The sequence below is a fragment of the Limulus polyphemus genome, unplaced genomic scaffold (genome assembly GCF_000517525.1).
Source record: "Limulus polyphemus unplaced genomic scaffold, Limulus_polyphemus-2.1.2 Scaffold121, whole genome shotgun sequence".
NCBI classification, from domain to species: domain Eukaryota; kingdom Metazoa; phylum Arthropoda; class Merostomata; order Xiphosura; family Limulidae; genus Limulus; species Limulus polyphemus.
This window is the reverse complement of record NW_013665731.1, coordinates 383,425-407,258: the sequence shown is the minus strand read 5'-3', so window position 1 is coordinate 407,258 and position 23,834 is coordinate 383,425.

Here is a 23,834-nt window from a genome sequence, read left to right as displayed (position 1 = left end):
GCCGATACTCATGTCTGAAATGTGACTTCTGACAGGACTGAAGATGTCTGCAATAGGGTTTAGCTGCAGGGTCTGGAAGGGTCTTCCCATTGTCTGGGGCTGATTAGGTCCATGGCTAATATATCCTCCTTGTGTAAAATACAGTAAATCATCCTTTAATGTATTTAATTCACTTTGAAATTTACTAATATTTTCCATTTGTGTGTGCTGGCTTTCTCTTAACTGTTGGAGTCTTTCTTCCTGTTTCCTTTCTTGCTACAGTTGCCACTGGTGCTGGTTTTCTTGCCACTGCTGTAGTCTCTCTTCTTGTTTATTTTCTTTCTCTTCCAACCATTGCTGTAGTCTCTCTTCTGGTTTATTTTCTTTCTCCTCCAACCACTGCTGTAGCCTCTCTGCTTGTTTTTTTTCTTTCTCCTCCAACCACTGCCGTAGTCTCTCTTCTTGTTAATTTCTCGTTCTTCTCATTTCTTTTCTTTTTCTCCAACAACTGTTGTAATCTCTCTTCTTGTTTATTTTGTTGTTCCAGCTGCCACTGTTGCATGTTTTCTTGCCAATGCTGTTGTCTCTCTTCTTGTTTTTTTTCTTTTTCCTCCAACAACTGCTGTAATCTCTTTTCTTGTTTATCTTCTCGTTCTTCTTGTTTCATTTGCTGTTCTTGTATTGCTACCATCAAATCTGCTAAGCTGTAGTTTGATTTGCCACTTCTCGTTTCCATCATCTTCTTCTTTTTTTTTTCTTTTATCCCACTCTCTGACACCAATTTCTTGAGTATCTGTTTGTTTATTAATTTCCCGTAGAAATTCTTTCCGAGAAACTTCAGCGATGCAAGTCCTTTCTTAATTAAAACTAGTTTATTCTTCCTCGATACAACTTTGCAATACACAGAATTTCCACAGTCATTTTAACTTAACTACTTTTATAAACACACGCTATAATTCACAGCGATTCACACACTTTACTTACGGTGCCTACTGCTCGCTTGACTCAATTATCCTCTATATTCGCTCTATCTATATCTCTTCTATCTATCTGCCTCGATCTATCTCTCCGTGCTGGTTTTACTCGCCAGGCTAATATATTAAAAAAAGGGCGTCTCGAATGCACTCGTGCCTTCATGATCCTTCTAGAAACCCATCACGTTTTACCAGGATCACGTGACTTCCGCTGTCGTAACAATAAGTAATATTATGTTGTTAATCTTTGCTCTAAAAAAATTATATTTGTAAGTAATTTTAAAAAATCGATAATTACAATTCACTTAATTAAATTAGTTCACACCATAGCAGTCGAATGATAAGAACTGGTGATATATATATTGCCAAAACCACTACTATGTCAGTCGTATCCCAATGGAGCTGATGAATCCTAGTATTGTGTGAAAGGTCTCATTGGTACTGGATATGATAGATGTAGCGTAGTTGACATATTATACCAATTCTTTCCTTAAGTGCTTTCTCCAGATGGGCCTGGCAATTGCCTTGCGGTTATAACACACAACTCGCAATCTGAGGGTCGCGAGTTCGAATTCCGTCCCCGAAAATGGTCGATCTTTCAGCCGTGGGGGTGTTATAATGCAATGGTCAATCACGGTAAAGAGTAATCCAAGAGGTGGCGGTGGGTAATTGTTGTCTAACTGCCTTCCCTCTAGAACATCACTTCAAGTAGTTGTGCGCAAAATTCAAAAATCAAACCCGTCTTTAGCAATAAGTTCTTAGAATTGTAAGTACGTCATTATCACTTTTTCAGCTATTTTTAGTACTGCAAAAGTACCTGGCGTAACTAGATTGTCAAAATGCCGATCTGAGTTTCTGAAGGTCCAAGATTCGCGTCGGAAAGCCGTTGAACGCACTCCGCACTTTCAGTTATGGATACATTACAAAAGTTGCAGTCAACCACGTTATTCTATTGAAACATTGAAAAAGGCCTTGTGACAGAGCGTGATGCTGAGTGGCTGCTTTCTTTCAGGTTGCCCCCCAGTGACACAGCGGTATGTCTTATACTGCTAGAAACCGGGTTTCGATACTCGTGGTGGGCAGAACACAGAAAGCCCATTGTGTAGCTTCGTGCTTAACTACAAACAAACACAAACAAATCCTTCAGGTTAGTACTTGAAATATAGATCGGCGAACAACACTTGACAGTTAATCAGCATCGTTTCATATCTTTAGCCTTCCTCACGACCTGAAAAATGTCATAGACATCTCCTGATTTGTTTTCTTATCACAGTGAAATTAAAGAATTGAAAATATTGGAAAAAATCCCTCCCTCGTCATTATTGTTTTAAAATTATGGATAGTTAGCTGCCGGTTTATTTGAATTGGCTTTAGGGATAGATATACGTGGGCATTTAGATCGTGTGCGCATATGGTACCACTAGGACTGCATAAACTACACTAGAAAAATATTAAAGCTAGAGTGCTAAAATTATAGTTGTTTCTGTGATATCCAAGTCGGAGCAGAGAATCAAACATAATTCCAACGCAACGTATGAGAAATTCTTACTGTGATGTCTTTATGCTATTAATCAAAAATTAAGTAGATTAGTTGATTTTTGTTTAATATTTTATTCCAGGAAGATATATAAGAAATTGTGACTTCTTTCGGCTTACATAGGCTTCAATAAAATATATTAATAGCAATAAAAATCATTTAAACTTTGCACATGTAAACTGTGGTACAACTGTAACAAAAAAAACATTTTTGTTATACGAGCTTGATTTTTTACTTAAAACTTTAAATCTAAAAATAAAATAGAACATACTATATTGGAGATAATAGCTTACAATTAATATCGTGGTCATGACCCTCTGGAGGCTTAGTAGCAAGCTTGAGGGTTTATAACCTTAAAATTCGGGGTTCATTCCCTGCTGTGGGTACATCATAGATAGCCCACTGTGCAGTTTTGGGCTTAATAACAAACAATCAAAAATATGGTCATGACAAGTAAAGGTCTTTAATGATAAACACACATATCATTGTCTTCAAACTGATTTATAGCGTTTAGTTCATTTCTTTTATTTGTTTTTAGTTTATACCAAAGTAATAACAAAAATGTACATAAAATGGAAATTTCTAGAACATAACTAAAAGTAATTATAGTGATCATAAAGTGTATCTTAATCAAATCTCAGCTGAAGAGTTCCCTATTAACAAACTTTTCACTGCCACTTTTTGTGATATTCAACGAAAGTCAACGAACGAGAAAGATGAAAGGTAACGAATCGTTTTCTGGAATTAATCGGTTTTAATAAAGAGTGTTTCTTTGTTTTTGTTTTGGCGTAGTTATTACGAAAGAATCTCATTTAAATTTCTTTGATAGATAGAAAGGCCGTTGGCACTTCATACAACTAAAACATGGCCGTTAACGTGTCTATCCAGTTAACAGCATAATAAGCTATTTTTTGGGGAAACAAGTTCTGTTCATTCACTCTTTTTTTGCTTCATGAATTATTGCTTCTCCGTATCACAGTAGCACGACTTAAAAAAGTATATGCACAGGAATATTTTTATAGCTTTGAACCGTATTTTTGAAATTATACGAAAGAATGCCAAAAAAATGCTTGGATTTCTTGCGTTACTCCCTATGTTACTCCTGCTTTGCTCAAAATTTAAAATGAAATAACAACACAGAAAATTCACCCTTGATCAAACCGTCTGTGATACAAGTATTTTACAGAGAGGGAATGGATTTGTTTGGTACAATTAGAGCTGATGGAGCACGAAGAGTTCAAATTATGCTTTCACACATATGCGTTGTTATGAAACTTTTAAGGCTCCTCCAAACACACAGCATTAATTTTCGGTGTTGCACTAAGATAATGCAGAAATAGATAGCGTTTTGTAGTGGTGAGACTATTCATTTTCTCCGTTTTGTTAGAAAATCAAACTTACTATAATTGGTGTTTTCAAAAAATTCAATATACTCGTAAGTAGTGAGTTTTGTAATTAAAAAGGGAAATTTACAGTCTTTAGCAGTTACCTGGTTTCGGTCTGTTAAATTCCTTTTGTCACTTGTTCTCATTAATTATTTAACAACTAATTACTTAGTTCATCAGAGATAATAATTTATTTTGTTAGGGAACTCGTAAAATAATCGTATCATTGAAAATGAAAGAAATTTCTTTAATATAGTAAGCTATACATGTCTAGCAATAAGTTACATTAATTCTATCCATAAAATTTGCCTCCGGTGTTCACAGCAACAAGCCTGATGGCAGATAACTCTAAAAATCGGGTTTGATACTCGCAGTGGGCAGAGCACAGATAGCTCGTTATGCAGTTTTGCGGTTGATAAATAAACAAAAGAACCTAGTAATACGTCATTTGTCAACATTGCTTGGTATTATTTACATGTTTTATACATATGATATAATAAAATTCTAAAAATAATTTTAAGCACGCTCTAGGTTTTTTCCAGTGGATCACACTAAGAAAATGGAATATTTAATGTTAGTTCAACTAATGATACCGAGCTAGAATAGTGCAGTCAGTTGGCAACACTGCCATTATTTGTTAATAAATGTACATGTGTGTGTGTGTGATGTAAATCAGGTTTATCCGTATGTATGTCTGTCTGATGTCTTGACACCATGAGTTTGTGTGAAGAACTAGATGTTGAGCCAATTTCGATTAAATTTACTTGATGAACTCAGGTAGAACACCATCTCCATATAACTAATCCATTTTAAATGGGTAAGCAATCAAGAGAACAGTTTGAGTTTAGCAGCCATGTAAGTGAAACCGATGCTAAACAAAAGTGACGATAAATGACGTAAGTAGCTCCGTTCTTTGTTGACCACCCTCGCTCAGTAGACTTGGCGATTAACACATCCGTACGCATGCCATCTTCGAGAAGCTAACGAAATGAATGCCGCACAAAAAACGAGTAGATTTGTTAGTTTATATATAAATATAAAAACATTACACCTTATATTAAATCATTTGAAGTTTATCGCAACACCAAAACATTTCATAGGATACGAACATTAGCGCCTTCTATCGGCCAAAACTGTTTCTCTAAGAATAATATCTCGTGTGTGTATATGACGTTGTTCTTTAATTTTTCAGCATTTACCCTGTAATTCGGTTCACAGCTGTAGGGCTTTCTACATGGGAGGTCTAGAGAAGCTTGCTCATTCCTCGGTTCAGCAATGTAGTTTCATTCTTGCAAACAATCAGTCTTTTTAATAGCTTTAGTTCTGAAATCGTCTGTGCCTGCTCTGTTGACACAATTATACTTTTCCAGGTTAGGCTCTTAGATCGCCTTAAGCATAATCATTTTACTGCCCCAGAAAGGAAGAAATGATTAATTTTGTGTGATCTTATCAATTTTGTTTTTAATAAAGAACACGAAAAATCATGAATAAGTAGTAAAAAAAAAACTCCCAAATTTGTGTGAAATAAATGTTGGTCTCAAAAATGCATCAATACTTCTCTAGATCGTGACCTGAATTTTATATAGCGTTATTAGCAGAAAAATATACGGCAGGGTCAAAATCAAGCGGTACTTTTCATCAATTTATGGAATCGAACATTATACTGAATAAAATTACAAGGTTCATGACTTGTAAGGAGAAAAACAATTATTAAAGCCATGACACGAAGAACGAGCGTGGCCTAGTGGTTACCGTACCCGGAATATGAACCTGAGGATTCGTAGCTCTCGTCTCGTTGCCGCGGAAGAAAACAACTTACTCCGCACTTTGATGACTTGGGTGCACTATAAGAGTGACAGTCAAATTCGATATCTGGTCTGGCAAGAGTAGCCCAATCGTTGGCATTAGGTGCTGTTGAATAGCTATCTTCCTTCTAATCTGTCAGTTCAAAATTGGGTATGGCTATGTGTATCTTTGTAATTTTTTTTTTACAAACCACAACAGCCATGACTGGAAAACGACCCACTTACTTGTTAATCAATCCTACTTTTAGTTGGTATTCTAAACGTCTGAATGAGTTCGGTATACATCATAACAACCATTGCTGAACTTGTACCGTGGTATCACTCGAACCAGAATGACCTTAAAATACATTAAAATAGTTATCGTGCGATACTTAAAATATATTAATATCATTCATCTTTTAAACTTGTTCAATCATTTGATTGCAAATTTAATATGTATTTATTAAAGACTGAAGTTAGTTTACACTAGTTAAAATTAATTTGATAATAAATAAAACATGGGAATAGATTGGTTTGAAGTTAAGCACAAAGCTACACAATGGGTTATCCTTGATCTGCCTACCACGGGTATCGAAAGCTGGTTTCTAGCGTTGTAAGTCCGCAGACATACATACCGCTGTGCTACTGGGGGTCATGTGAATAGACTAAGAAAATAATCACAAAAGTGTTATCTACACGATTTATCTAAGCAATTCAGAAAATATACAGTATGCGTTTGTAGCCAGGTATGCTTGAAATATGAAACACAACACAAATCACCTCCCTTTAACACATTAAAGAAACATCGCTTGTGAAAATATTCTCATTGTAAATGGTGATAAGTGAAGTAAAGAGACGAGTTAATGTTTATCCGTAGTCCATGTCATTTGTTTTTCAGTAGTTATTGCTATATCAGAGAAACTATTACGTATAGTAATTATCTTGTGTTAATTAGACAAAAAAAAAGTCTAGCTGCTTGTTATTTATTTTTCAACCATATGATAGGATTTTGAAAAGATAATCTTCAGCATCTCTATTTAGATCTGGGTGGATCAGGTGCGAGTATCCGCTACTCTTTTTATGTTGTTGTTTCTCTTTGATAACATCCGTTGATGACTTAAATTCCTGTACTTTCTACCAAGCAACTGGTAATGATAATATTTCTGTACTATCAAAGTCTGTAATTTAGGTTTTTCATTCACACAACTCTTGCGAAAGTTCTTTAATACTAGATTTAAATAAATTCTTAATAATATACGGAGAAATCCTACTTTCCACAATACAAGTAGCGTGTATATTAGCTTAACTTTAGGCATCCCGACCAATAATTATACAAATGTTTACGAGAAAGATAGAACGTACATTGCTATAATGATCTACATAGCTAGGATATTCGTGTTCACACTCTTCTAAATTGTTTGAGAGAACACTGGAGAAACCTTTCTGGCAAAATAGGGAGGTTTATATAGTGGTAACAAGTTCTGGTTTTATATATATAAATATATATTGTCACAATATATATGTGTGTGTGTGTGGTTCAATATACTCTCAAAATGCTACGTACAACAGAATGGTGGACCTTTTGGAGTAACATTTAACCAGAAAGGGCTTATGTAACCCATAAAAGGTCAAGTATGTACATTTTTGGTTGAAGTACATTTGTTGCTGACAGCTGGACTTGCATATATGTATTTAGTAATACACGAGATTTCGCCAACAATTATGATGTCAATAGTTCTAGAAAAGTGTCAGAGCTAGCTAGATGTAGTACTTGTTTTATAAAATACTATATAGATATAGATCATGGATATGCTTGAAAATTGTTTAAAACAAATACTACATGTAGCGAGCTCTGATATTTTTCTCTGTAAACGTCACTGTTAGTGGGTATTCGTGTGTTATTCGATATGTTTTGTGCGCCGGATTAAAGGAGAAAACATGATTGAAAATCTTTATTTGTGAGAGTTAACACAATAAAGTTTACTAATTTAAGGTAAAAATTGTTCGGAAATGTCCCCTTAGAAGAGAAATGTAATTAAGTGACATCCCGTATAAGGTTTAACTTTAGGGCTATACATTTTTGATTGAGGTACTTTTGTTGCTGCATCCTACACTTCATGCATAATTTGATACTTTCCAAACTCTGTTATTAATTTATTTAAAACTTTTTTCTTCTGTAATATCATTGTAGAGCCCTAATTCGTGGCTGCATAAAGTGAAAGCCTGGAGAAAACATTTTATACAATCTATTACATTAGGTTTCTAACTGGTCTAGTAGAGGTGTTTACATAATTTTTCCAGATAGCCAAAAAAATTTAGATGTGATACAGTGATATTTATTATTTGAAGACATATATTACATCTACACTTGAAAATAGATGACCTGTAAAATATTTCTTTGTTATGGAGTGATGTCCCATATATAATTTTTTATCATCCCAAAACTTTTAAAGCCGTTAATAAAATTTGAAAATCATATGTAAGTCGATAGCATAGGCTGTTGTGTCGTACATTGTTAAAGGCTTTTCGTGTGACTAAAAAGCATTGGTTCTGTATAAACCCTTTTATGATAGCTTCTAATTAAATGTTTAATTCCAGATATAAAAATGAGGACGTCTAAAAATGACTTATTTGTCGGATTTTCTCTCTCTCTCTCTACCTTGATAGCTAGTCCAGCTGATAGATCTCGGACGCCTAGAGACAATTTTTTAAAGGAATCTTTGGTCCAGACAGCTGGTAGATTTCAAATAATCAAGTTCGTCCTTCTTGTGAAAAGGGGTAATGTTAACTTCTTTCCCCAGAATAAAATATCTATCCAGCTTCAAGACACAGGTTAATAAATGTTTTCTATTAATCTTTTAATGCTTTTTTGGTTAGTATAATGTAAATATACTCTCCGCTTGATACCTTCCTTATTTCCTTCCCGGTATATCGTATTGATAATTTTAATGGAAATTAGTTTTCATGCTTTCATTTATTAAACTTAAAATCTTTTTTTTTTACAACTTCTTACAAACCATCTACAATGATCAAGTGTGCTTCAGTTCCGAGGCTGCTTAGGACCGTTGTTACAAACCATCTGCAATGATCAAGTGTGCTTCAGTTCCGAGGCTGCTTAGGACCGTTGTTACAAACCATCTACAATGATCAAGTGTGCTTCAGTTTCAAGGCTGCTTAGGTCCGTTGGAGCAACTTGAATGCTGATGCATCATCAGTGATTCTCGGACACATTCTAACTTTCCAGATAGTCGTCCCTAATTTATCAGTGATAGATTGTAGTAAAAACAACCAGTCAACAACACCCACCGCCAACTCTTGGGCTGCTCTTTCACCAACGAATAGTAAGATTAACCGCCACGTTATAACGCCCTCATGGCTGAAAGGGCGAGCATGTTGAGCGAAAAAATTCAAACCCGCGACCCGAAGATAGCGAGTCAAGCGATCTAACGATGCTATGCCAGGCATTCGTTTACATGGGCTTTCAGCGCCATCTGTTAGTGAAATCAAGTGAATGTAGTAATTGTCCTTTCGGAACTAGCACTCCGAATGGAAATCGAAACAAGCTTAAACAGTATAAAAGTAATGTTAGAGTATCATTTTAAAAACCAGGTCTTGGTTTGAGAAAATTGGAAACATAATTAATTTATACACATTCATATAAAAAATACCAATATGTGCGGGCTCCAAAAAATTTGAGAAAACGCAAATCTCAAAAACCTGAAACGTGATACACTTACGATGTGGGCGCATTATAAAAGTGACAGTCAATCTCGTTGTTCGACTATCTAATAAGCAGTTTTATATAAGGGACTTGGCCAATTAACCAATATGTCGCATTAGATTTGATTTTTCACTGCAGTTTCGTTAGATATTCCCTCAAGATACATAAACAATTTTTAACTTGGAATCCACATTTCTTAAGAATGTTTCTAGTTAACCTGAAAGAATGATAGTGAAAATAAATGTGTATGTGATTTATGCACCACTGTGTAACTTATTTTGTTTAGCTTCGCTGAGTATCATTTAATCTTAAAACGATCTTTTTTCTTAAATTTATAAAAAAATAGCAATTAATTTAATGTTCATAAATCTACTTAACCAGCTCAGAATTAATAAAACAGATTTTTCGGATGATGAAATAGCAACGCAATTGCAAATCATGAAGCCATAGTCAAACTGGGTAAGATATGTAAGTCACGCTTTCGTGAAGAAATATTGTGCAAGACTCGACTTTCAGCCTAGATGGAGAAGAATTATTACATGTTAGGATAAAATGCGTTGTTCCTAAAACTAACAATGTAATATCTTGTTGGCCTCTTAGCGATGAAAATCAGTTTGTCACGCGGAAGCTTAAAACTGTGATTTTCTTTTACGTTGCAATTTACTGAGAATGGATGACAGATTGATAAATGGTTTATACCTGACTTCACCTGATGATACTGGTATCACTATTTACTGTTCATCCTAAATGAAGCTTAAAATAAAATCTAACTATAAAAAGTTAATTATCTGTAATAAAAGTTCAGCTGTTATACTGTTTTAATATATCAACAAAAGGTACATATTTTGCATAAAAGAAAAAAAACACGCGGTCAAAAGAATATCACCTAAGTGTAATGCATGGTTACAACTACATACTATGGGGCCAGACACTGTTGAAACAACATTTATACAGGCTTTGCATAAAGTCCCACATTACATCGCCCATAGAAGATGTACATCTAAGACTTTATAATTTCTCAGCCCCCAAGCTTCTGCAGGTCTCTCTCTCTGATCAATGATTGTATCCGTGCTGTACTCTATTCTCCCTGTTGGATAACTGGAAAATACGACCTCATTCTTCCTCCTACCATCTGGTTGCCATGTAAACAGCGCCTGGTTCCAGTAGGAAGAAAAAGGGGTTGAGAACTTGAGACTGCATCAGGTTCCTACGCATATAAGCTGATTGGATTTATGTGACACCAACCATTACCAACGATTCCACCGTATTTTCTTAGGGGCTTTCCTTCAGTTACAAATTTAGTATTAGTTTTAAGCATGAATTACAAAGTTTCACCAAACAGGTGTTACTTTCTGCCACCTCCTCGTACACTTAAAGCCTGATGTTTTCGTACATTAAAACTGTATTTTGTATTGAAACAACGTTAAGAAAATATTTAAACACCGGGAACTTATTGAAATTATTTCAATCTGAATTTCTAAAAATACTCTATGAAAAAACAGCAACAAACACTGAGTGCATCAATTTCTTTTATTTTAACACCTAAGATACTGTTTATTAATTTTAGTTACAACTGATCATTTCACCTGCTCATGAATATTTCAACTCAACACAATTTAAATGTCTTTTGTACTACCCTTTATGAGAAACATTAGGTAAAACTGTGTTATAAGAAACTCTAGGTAAAAGCGTGTTCTTTCCTCAGACATAATGTGAGTCCTTTGCTACTTTTATCTACTTCAACAAACATCCACCAACTGCCAAACATTTCAACGTAAAAATTGAAACATTTTTATAGTATTAATGAAAATAACAGATACAATGTATTTTCGAACGATACCTTCCAGGTAAGTTATCACAGTTAACCTCATACTCATCAATCCTCAACATTAAGATCAAATTCTTTGTTTCCACGCCCTTGTTTCTCATTGTTGTGTTCTTTGAGTAATTCATCCATTTGCTATATATAATATACACAAAAGACTCTATGTAAGACTACACACATATACATATATTACCATTGCACATTGTCAACTACTCTGGTACTTTATAGTAGATTGCCTTCAGCTCCCACATAAACTATTTCAGAAACATTCTCAGGTTGCTTTCCAAAGCTACATCTGAGTAACAACAATATTTCCATCTGGGAGATGTCGAATTCAAGGCAATTTTTTTTATTTCAAGCATGACAAAATGAGTAATCCCAAGCAAAATTCGCAATCATTATGACTTTATAGCTAAAAGTCATCTCAGCCATGATTAAATTCCTGTTGTCACTACTGTATCTCAGTATATACTCAGAGAAAACACAACCCCTTCACTAGCGATGTTTCCTGGGATATAAGTGAAAACCTAGCAAATAAAGGGTGGCATGATCCACAGAGCTCTCACCATTCAGTAAGATCATTGGAATGATTCTATTGAAATGTTGAATAATATTTTGCAACAGAAAATTCACTAAGTGGTTCAGAAAGCAACAGCCACAATGGTTTATCAGTCATTGATTTTTCAATCACAGAATCATCCTATCTTATTAAGTGATAATCACAATATGCAAGGCTTACATCATACCACAAAATACTATCTGATAGCTCAAAAAGAAAAGGAAGCAAAGCGTTTCAGCTTATATTTTGAACTGTGTAACCTGTCGATGTACTGAGTATTATATTTATTCATTATTCTATCAGCATTAGGTTCTACTGACCAACTAGTAACAATACAATGTTAGTACATACACAGTATTTCACATTGCTACTCAGGAGCTCAGAAAACAAGGATTGCAACACCCTTTCAGTCACTGACTTTTCAATGATACGAGTGTTTTAGTTGGTGTAGAGCACATACATCGTATTTTACAATACTACTCAATTGTTCAGAATGCAAGGTTTGGAGCATTCTTTTGAACATCAGTCACTCACCTTTATCATTGTCCTGGCTGTTGATAATTAAATAGAAATCAGATAATGGTAATACAGTGCATACCTTGTATTGTGAATATCACTTGATAGCTTTGAAAGCAAGGATTGCCACTTCCTTTCATTCATTGGTTGCTCAATTTAATGATTGTCTTAGCTATTGGTGATTCATCAGTCTCACTCATATTGATTGTGAGTTCAATGTTGGTAGCTAGGTCAAATGTCATAGCTGTCTTTTACCTTTCACCTTTCACAGCCAGATAAGTGCTTTCAGTTCTTTCTCCTTCATCAGATGAGATGGCATAAGTTGAAGCAGCAGCATCATCCTCCAGGGACTTGTCAATCTCATTTGAAGACTCCTGGTCAAGGCAGAGTATAAGAATTTACTTTGTGACACAGGAATGTATCTGTAACTCATAAGTGAATGGATAAATTTGCCAGTGTATGAGATCCAAACTGCTTCAATGCTACTGGCATGTGCCACAACCAGACCCAGTCTCCAAACTGAGACACCCATTCTTTTATTGTCTTATCATAGCAATCCTTTTATCTTCGAGCAGCCATTCCTAGTTGTTGTTGGGTGAACTAGTGCACATTAACATTGTAGACCTTAACCACTCTACGTATTCCTGTAGATATTGTAATACTTCTGTCATGGGGAATACTTTACATAGGGAGTAGTATTTTCTACCTGAACATGACCATGTTTGGCAACCATCATGTAGATATCTGCTTTGTATGTCATCGTCACATATGACAAGTATTCGTCCCAGATAGTTTGGCTGGATTCAATAAGCTAGTTGATTAAACTGACTTTCTGACCAATGTCTATATATCAGGATGTCCTGAACCATGCTATCTAGTGCTTCATCAACATATGAGCAACGGATTTTACCAATGTATTAACCAATATATATGCTTCAGTCCAGTTTTTGAAGTAGTCGATGACAATGTGTATTTAACAATGACCTCTTTCAATGTCTGGGAATGTCCCAGTGATATTCAGGGCTATCTTTTTCGAAGACATTACAGTTCACTGTTGGAGTTTGTCCTGTCTCATCCAGTTGTTTTTCTTCTGGGTGATACAAATCATATGTATTCACAAAATCATCAAAATCTTGGTTTATTTGGTACCATTGAAATAGTACCTTGTTACCCTCCAGTCTATATAATATCCAAAATTTGAATATTATGCTGGAACCTCATGTTATAGAGCTCTTGGTTGTTTGTCATGATGGTACAGCACACCTTCCTGCATTTGTAACTGACCATAATAGTACCACAAGTTATGTAAAGCTGTGCTACTCCCTCCGTTAGTGTGCACTGATATTTACCTTCCTGCATAGCAAGGATCACCCATGTCAAGTAAAAGTCCTTTAGTTGCTCTTCCTGGAGCTTGCACAGTGTTAAACATGGCATCCATCCACTACTGGAATTGCTTATTGACTTTGCTATGGCAGAAATGGCTATAGTCTCAACTCCCACACGTGTCCAGGATCAGAACATTCTATGAATGGACAGAGTCTCGCCATAGGGTAGGATAGTCCATACACATACTTCTGTGTTGTGGGCCTGGGCAATGCATTATGACAACGTCGTACTCTTTCACTGTTGCTATTCAACATGCTATCATCCCTTCCGAATTTTTAAAATTCATTAGCCACATCTGTAAAGTATGGCCCACCCAGATGGTGAACATCCTACCATACTAGTAGTTGCAATAGTGTTTCATGAATATCAAAACTGTAAGCAGTTTCTTCTTTATCATAAAGTATTTGCACTTGAAAGGCGTGAGTATATGGCTACTATACTTGACTACACATTCTAATCCATACTAAGATTGCAATATCACCATCCCAATTCCATTATTATTGGAATCAGTATCCAATAGAAACACTTTGTCTTGTTGGGGATAAGCCAGTACAGGAGTATCATTAAATCAATCTATAATGATCAGAATGCTTGTTCATATTCCTTATTCCTTTCAAAATTTACCTCATTTTCAGTGAGAGCAGATAATGGGATCTGCTGCCTTACCCACAAGTCATTGGTAATACAATGCCAAACTTAGAAAAATGTGAACTTTTCTCTTGGTTCCATTCATTTGGCTGGGATAAAAGAAAGGCCTTTATGAAATTATCATGTTCACCCATTTAAAATCAATACAGAAACCTGACATACCTTCCTTATTTCTGAAAACACTATTAGAGATGATCAAGCATTTTCCAAAGGTTATATAGCTCAATTCTTCAAAATGTACTGTATTCCAGTGCTAGCAATATCCCTAGTACTCCAGGTAAACTAATGTGGTGATGTTTTATTGAACATTTATCACCTGTATCTATGTTGTGGCAAGTCACTACTGTTTCACTCATTGACTATCTGTCTCCACAAATACATTGACATATTAAGCCAACAAGACAGTGAAGTGCTTTCAGTGTTTGAGTCTAGATTGTTTGTATGATCTTCAATCAATGAACTCATATGTGTTGGTTGCTGCATACTTGCTTTCAGCCAAGGTGCACCAGATGCACTCCTAGCACTAGCAGTTACTTTCATTTCACTTACCACACGTATAACTATTCCAATGTACATCTGTATAGTCAGTTATGCATAATTACAAAACAATACTGGGACATCATCCCTTGCTAGATAGATAATGATGTCTTTTTTGGGATATGGGAACTCTTTATTTCATGTGGGACTTCTATAATTGGGCTGTGCTGTGTCAGTGCACTAAACTTTGTCCAGACTCTCCACTACGCTCCTGTATATGGAAGAAGTTATTCTCTCCACTATACACACCTTTGCAGCACACTGTTCACGGTTTAAATCCAATGAAGATCGAATGATACTCCTGTGGAACATCGGCTCATCTATTACACAGGCAAGACTGATGGATAATTTCCACAGTAATTCATCCTGAAGACGTTAATACTACATCTAAGATTTAACACAAAAGTATCAATACAAAGTTGGAGATCTACCTCTCATTTAATGTCTAGTTTATCACCATTCACCAAAATGAAATCAGTATCCACTAACCAAAATGGTGTTTCCACTTCAAGGGATTGATATATTATGAGGCCGACCAGTGTTTTGACTGCTCCTGTGTCGACCAGAAACTCAAACTCTCAACTTCGTACCCTCACCAGCTTCCACCCAGCCCTAAGAGAGTTAAGCTGGCCTTTAAACTCTACAGTCCAACAGTCCACTGTGCTTTGCTGACTTGAACTCCATCATTTTTCTAGAGCATTTGCAACAGTGTTTACCACTTTTGGATGGTTGTCATGGACTTGATCAGCAATTGGACAGTACCAATAACCTTCCCTATTTTGTTGCTTGGCAAAATATAGTTGTTGCTGGTTGGCTGGCACTGAACAGCCCTGCCATTTCGCTAATCAGAAAAGTATGCGAAATTCATTCATCAGTGTCCCACCAGACCAAACGCCAAGCAGATGCTTTATTACTCACATCCTGAACAACGTCAAGGCAGGGGAACTCATGGACATTGAAGGTGGCATGTACTCCTCGGGTAGAACTAGATAGTTCTGCTGTTTTACTGGCAATCAATGTGGTTGCATTCCAATGAATGGCTCTAGCTTGATATGATGTAGGGGCTTGAATAAGTTAATCCATCTGAGGTACAACTACAACAGCTGCAACTGTAGTCTTTTGCCTCTCTAATAACCAGCTCAAAGTTACTACTTCATTCTGGCCATGACAAAGACTATGTCTTTTAAAGTGAGAATGCCCCTCACATTAACGTGGATCCTCATGGCTTCTCTGTGAAATACCTCCTTGAACTTCTCTACAAGAATGTCCACTTGATTTGGGTAGGCCTTGCCATGCAATTAGTGCAGATAAACCACAAGAGTGGCAAGACCTTCAGTTCTGCTCCCCCTCCAACCCTGGACTTTGGCCCGATGAGTCACTTGATTCTCTATAGGGTGGAATTGTTAGCACAACTTGGATATGAACTCGGAAGGCTCTTATAGGAACCAAAGAGAATGTTCACCAAAACACTACAGTGCATTAGAAATTCATAGATGCATTAGAAGATTTGCTGTCAGTGTTACTTTAAGTGAGTTTCTCTATCTTCTTCCAATTAAATTCTACATTTTTGTATTGAATTATGTACTTGTAAGTAAATATATAACCAAATACGTTTCATCTGTGGATAAGTTTAACAAAACACTAGATTATTAGACTATTCTATTTTTCCCTCCTTTATTAATTTCTTCTACTGGATTCGTGACTTCAAAGGTCACTTGTCAGGACATAATTTTACAAATAATTTATAATAAAAATATTCAAATAGTATTTTTCAACTAAACCTAGATAAACTAAATTAAATACACATGTTTCCAAATGTACAAACACATAATATAGTCCTTGCAATAATTATTTATGTTAAGATATGCACAAAATTATGGAAATTAATTAAAGTTTGTCCATTATATCTTCTAAATTAAAATCTTACTCAATTATACGTTCTCTTATATTGTGTTTTCGTTTGTAATTAAGCACAAAGCTACACAATGCCCACCACGAGTATCGAAACCCGGATTCTAGCGTTGTTAGTCCGCAGACATACCACTGTGCCACTGGGTGGGGGGGGGGGTTGGCTTATTGTTATAAAAATGCAATTTATTTCATAAACGTTCATAATTCAATACTTCTCACTTCCTTTATTGTCTTTTTTGTAATTTTTAGTAATAGTTTTTACGGTTTTACAATTCCAACTGACTTTACTCAACCTCTTCTAGTTCTGTCCTATTACCTCTATCTATTTAAAGTGGCGCCAAAAATTTATGAAATAATCTTTTAAGTTTTACATTACATATCTAAAAAGGGATAAAATCAAAATATGATTGTTTAGAACTTTAAATTTTCTCAGAATGCATTCATCATAAAGTTTGTTGGCATATATTGGGATATTTTCGGACATCTAATATGTAATTTATGTAACATTATCCTTGATCTTAAATTATTCCTTTCACCAACATAATATATATATATATATATATAAACAGTGCTAATGCTATAAATTACATCAAATGTACATAGGTAATAAATCAGGCACTATATAACAATGATGAAAGTTAGTATGAACACCAAAACCTGGATGTGTATTGTGAGCTTTTAACATAAAAAAGGAAAATTGTCCATTTCCAGTCCTTGTCATTATTCATTAACTCACAACAGAAATCAGTTAAGCCAAAACTGGGTATACAAAAATGCACACAAATAAATAAATATAATAAATATATATATATGCATTTTTATAGCCAATTTTGACTTAACTGATTTTCAAGCAATGTACGTATGCTTAGTATTAAGGTTTAGGCTTAAGAACTTGTTTTTGTTTATTTAGTGTACATATGCATTTTAACGTTTGAGGTTGAGTTTGATCTCAGTATGTAAGGTAATTATGATTTATATGGGTTTGTAGTTTTAAGTGCAATTTTCTTTCTTAAGGGTTTTATTTAAGTAATTTTCATTTTGTTCATAGTCCATCAGGATGATCCCACGTAAAGGCAGTAGGTTTTCCAAATATAAGAATTCTTATTTCTGTTTCATGCATACCTAGTTAAGCCATCCTTTGTTAAAGGGGATTTCCCATGTGTTTTGTTGTAAAGTGTACTTAATTTAACTTGTTAGCTATATTTTTAGGTCATCTTCACCTAAAGATGGGTGGGTATGAATTGTAATATGTTAGTGCCTTGTATGGTAATGTTTAGTTTTAAATTTATTGTGCCAATGATTTATGGGGGAAGAGTTCGTTAGCTTGATTTCTTGAGCATAACAAGAGTAAAGTTTGGTATGTTTTTATAATTATAGAATTGGGGATGGCCACTTCACCCTGGAAAGAAAGGTAAGAAAGACGGTAGTATGGGAACATACTATATGTTTTTCACTCCTTTAGCTAAAACTAAAATTTTCAAAATCATGTTGTTTTTTTCAAATTTCTCCAATTGAACATAGAAAGATGCCGAAGTGAGTTACTAGCTTTAACTTCTCTATGTGACAAGCAGGGTTCTCGTACAGGAATAACAACATTCATTGTATTTTAATTAGTAAGTTCAGTTATTCTTGTTAGAAAATCCGATACTAGTTATGAATGGACTTATCCTTGATACTCGCCAACCATTGACTAACTAATCTAATGAGAACCATTTACAGTTTTGGAATATAATATACTTGAAGGTTTATTGACACGTTTAAGACAGTGTTCGGGCTTGAAAGATTTTACAAAAAATGCATAAAGAAATTATGAGATTGGACACAGATTAACAGTTTCTCTCACTTTCCATTATTTTCATAGTGCACTTCTTGTGAAGCAATAAGTATTTGGTAGAAACCTTCAATTTCTACTAGCTTTCTTTTATTTTAAGTCAAAAGTCCGTGCAGCTCTCCAGTATACCAAATTATTGTAGCATCTGTTTATGTTAAACATGAACTAACTTAGAGTGTAGTATTGGCTTCACTGTTTAAGGTTTAAAGTGTTATTGTAGTTTCTACCATGTTTCTTTTATTTTAAGTCAAAAGTCCGTGCAACTATCTAGTAAATCTAATGTTTATTTCTCTTGCTCACCTTAAGCAAACAAAGTAACATCTGTTTATGTTAAACATGAGCTAATTTAGAGTGTAGTATTGCCTTTACTGTTTAAGACTTAAAGTGTTATTGTGACTTTGTTATATTCAGATACTATTTAAAGTGATTTCTTACTTAATTTGGGGTACTTTACGTTTATTATTTTCATTTAGGAAAGACATAAATACATCTAAAGATGGAGATTCAGATCAAGAAGGTGTAATAGTCTCCACCATTAAGAAACTTAAAGAAACCAACCTATTGAAGCTAGTGGCAAAGTAACAATGTAGTTTGGCAAAAAATAGCATCCCTGAGATACTCGCTGAAGCATTCATCAAATTCTTACCCAAACCTATGAAGGATCAATATTATAGTTATCAATTCATTGTATTCAATTCAAAACATTATTGGTTAGATCCCAGAGAAGACTGTAGGTAGAAGGCATGTCTGTCAAACTTAGCCAAAGCTGTCCTCGTCATTAAGTGGTTATCTGGATCAACAATGCTGAAACTACAGCTGATCAATGGAAATTCTATTAACTTGGTAAACACACCTTGGCGATATCTTTAGATCTGAAAGATTCCTACAATCGGCTCAAACTCTCCATTATTTCTGAAATATTACACAGAACCAGAATCAGTACAGCATGTGTAAAATGAGTCTTAGCTGCGTTAATTACCAGAAATGAATCATGAATTAGGGAAGCTAGCAGTCAGACTGGATCACCATCAATACCAGTCTATCTCAAGGATCACTACTCTCCTCATTTCTCTTCAACATCTTTACAATGAATCTAGTCTGCCTTGACAGTCCAACCAGTTGCCATATGTAAACCTTTGCTAATGACATTTGGTGTACAACAAATACGTTAACAAAACTTGAATCGAAAACAGTGCATATTCATCTCTTAATAGGGAAAGAAAATGAGATAGGAATAGTAATCAATCCTTCCAAAGCCACAGCCTTTTCTACACATCCTTTGTGGGCGTTGCCTTTCCTCTGGAAGAAACACTGAAGTACCTAAGAGTAACCTTTGCAGCAAGTCAGATTTGTCAGACTCATTACACTATAATAACCAGAGCTAACAAAGGCTTCAATGCTCTGAAAGTTGAGACAGAAAATAGAGCTGAATAATCCCACCTGCTTATGCTCTACCAAAGTATTATTCACTCTATTCTGGATTATATATTACGAATGAGTACTCTGAATATAATTGAAAGGATATAAAACACATTGAAAAATTGCTCATGATATGTAATTCAGCAATCCCCACCAAGGCCCCATTGCACCTCATAAGCCTCAACATTATCAGACAATCAACAGTACTCACGAAAATATTTCTTCTTTAAAATCTTGCAGCGTAAAAACCATGCACTATATTATAATGTCACTGTCCTCTTAATTGAAAAATTACATCTCTCCAACAACCAACAGGCACTAATCAAGCAAAGATTGCCTAAAAGACATCTCAAAAGACAGTCATAGACGAATGGATGCTATACAGCTGTCAATGAAATAACTGGTCACCACCAAACCTCAAATACCCCATGAGGAATAAAACTCTGGCACCACTTGGACTCTTGGGAACCAGCCCAGAAAAAAAATATAGATAATGAGTAGAAGATGAAGGATAAAAAGCCTATCATCATCTACTTAAAGAACATGGTGAACAATTACCTGTCATCATAGCCCCAGCTTTTTACTGAACCACAGGTAGCAAGAAAGCTGATTGGTCATTCATTCGTTCATGGAGCAACAACATTCTACATAAAAATGGTAGAGTATTCAAGCGTCTCACAAGCAGCACAAAGGTGAAACTGAAAACCATGAAATAAACTTCCCTTTAGACTGCTGAAAACAATGGACCACAAACAAACAGTGATCTCAAGATAATATTTGTAAATGACTCCCAGGTTTTACAGCACAAAATTCAGAGTTATTGGTTCTCAGAGTGATGGCAGAAAATAAAACAATTGCATGGTAAGACCATCACCTGGGAAAAACTAAACAAGGAAGCCGACAAGCTTTCAAAAGAAGCCTATACATAAAATCCGACACTATTCTTCTGGCAGGATACTGACCCCATCTGCACTAATATGTCAAAAACCGCAACAATGAAAGGTTTTCATCGACATTCTGAGTGATTCAGACAGCTGGAAAAAATGTATCGTATAGTGTAGCTAGGAAAAGCAAAAGATTGGGAATCTATAGGACAGTAATAAGGAAAATCAGATAAAACGGTCCCTTAGGTAAAACGGTCACCCCTGTATATCATCCATTATGACGTGTTGATAGCTGAATGAATTACATGTAACTATTTTTCACGTGATGCGTTCATAAACTCAATGATAGAAATGTAGAACGTGAATGCTCGAAGCATGACTTCAATTTTTTGTTTTTCCAAAATTTTGAACTAAGGTAAGTACTTTTAATTTTGAAGTGTCTTTTTCAAGAAATCTCACTTTGTTAACTTAGAATAGTGGGGAATTAAGAACAGCCGTAAAAGAAACACAGTTCAAATTCACTGGTTTTGTATAACGTGTAATGGATTCATGATGAGTGCTTCATGGTAAGACGCTCTCACTCCCACCCCCGAGCACAATAGCCTGATACAAATATGAGAAGTAACTAAAACATAAATAGACAAACAATGAAGACAACTTGCTTCTCTGTCCATCTGGCTAATCTAGCATAACTTTTAGAGTATTAAGACGAATGGTGATTGTAAGCTCCGAAGTACTATATGTACTGAAGTCTTGGCTGAAACATTTGCTAGCTTCTTTTGTCAAGACAAATCCAACGTCTCTAGATAAAAATAATCCGAAATATAATAGTTTCATTGTCTGTTAAAACAGAGAGATGATAATCCGTTCAACTTTTAGAACATATAATAATGCCGTGTTTTAAGTTTTACTAAAATGTAAATCAGTCAACATTACATCCTTGTACATCTGTATTCCGTAACATTATAATTTTCAGTTTTTATCATTTAACTATATTAATATACAATTAAAGTTTTTAATCTTAATGTTTTTAGAGCACACTCTTAGTTTAAGCGGTAATTTTTTACAACCTTAAAGATTCATTTCGACTGTTTTGTCTTAATTTGTTGAATTTTAACAATAGTCTGTTTCAGCGCACAACATCAAAGCAACATAACGAGAAAACCTCTTTATTATTATAATTTATTTATTTATATTTATGAATAAACGTCAATGTGTGTGTGTCTGTCTGTTCCTTATACGTTTCCACATTTCTTGATCAATCAGCATCAAACCTGACAGAGTGATACAGGATGACATGAGGAAGGTCATGGGTGGTGGTAGGGGGATGAAGACCCCCCATGTAATTTCATATCTAATTTCGGAAAAACTACCAACGTTGTATATCCCTCGGCATTAGAATGAACTATGTAACCACTATTGTTAGAATTATTGAATACAGTATGTCTTTCTTTTCAGCATTGGTACTTATGTATTTTTATTACTCCTTTAATGTTTACTATGTTAAGAAAAAAATAGACGCACAATTTCCTATCCTTTGTTACAAACGGGTTTTTATTTCACCCGTACAAAGGACGGATACTACAACTAGTATATTTATATTTTTATTATAATTAATTTATACATATTTTGTATAGACATTCAAATTTTATATTGCACAAATACAGTCGTAGACCAAAATATTTTCCTGGTTATTTATTGAGGCACATTAGATATATAAAGCATTGCTGATTATTATATTAAAGTATCCTGAATATTTCTTTTTTCAATTTCTAGAATTTTTCTTACTTTCCAAGAACCGATTCAAACATTTAGTTTGTTTGTATTGCTGTTAAGCGCAAAGCTACAGAATACCGCGGGTATCAAAACCCGATTTTTAGCGTTCTAAATCCATATATTTACAGATTTGCCGTTGAACCACCGGGGACTCTTCCAAATGTAAATATGTAAAAGTTTATCTCAATCGTAACCGATTCTTTCCTTCCATGATGCTAGATATCCGTTTCACTTTGATGAATCAAGTACCAAGTACAGCTTTCTATAGCTTTTCTGAAACTGTAGACATTATATATGTATATATATTTGTTTAAGTTTAACCATGTACTTATCGTGATACAGTATTGTTTCCGATGCATTTTACAATAGCCTATTCCTTCCCCCTTGTCTATTCCATACTACCACAACTGAAATCGGCCATAGTGAGTGCAGAGTAGGAAAAGAAAAGGTGGGACCTGTTGACAAGGGAAAGAAAATACGACCCATTTGCTAATACAAAAGAATCTGGTAACAACTTCAAGGTTCTCAGTTTCTTTTTTTAAATTGTACAGTAGGTTTGTGTACGAGTCTAATTGCCAATAATAAAAGGCTTCACTATATATTCTTGTTCAGATACTTGCAGTATATCATACTCTTTGTGATGAGAACGATGTCTAATAATTAACGTTCGTGTTTCATTTATGTCGTGGGTTTTCATCGAATATAATCCTAAACCAAGTACAACTGGTAAAAACTAGACACCTGAGAAAGACAATAACAAAACCACCCGAGGGTATCGTTCGTTGAACACAACAGGAAAAAAGATGAACTGCTAGCTGAATATCGGTGCTTCTCATTTGTGTGTTTTGTCCGTTAGTTACTGTAATTATAGCAAAATTGGGCAACTTTTTTGCTAATTAACCAAGCTGCTTTGTACTATAATAAACAAGATAGTAATAACTCTTCTTGGCATTATACCAAATAGAAAGGTATATATTTTCCAAAATTAAATATTTTTCAGTTAAAACAAGAAAGATTTTACTTTGGCGTCTCCAAATTAATCATTTCCTGTTAACGTCCATAGTTTCACTATCGTATTACAAACGTAAGACATTGTTATTTAAGTACAGAAGAAAAAAACGACTTATTTTAAACTTATCTACAATGAATTTCCCGTAAGTTT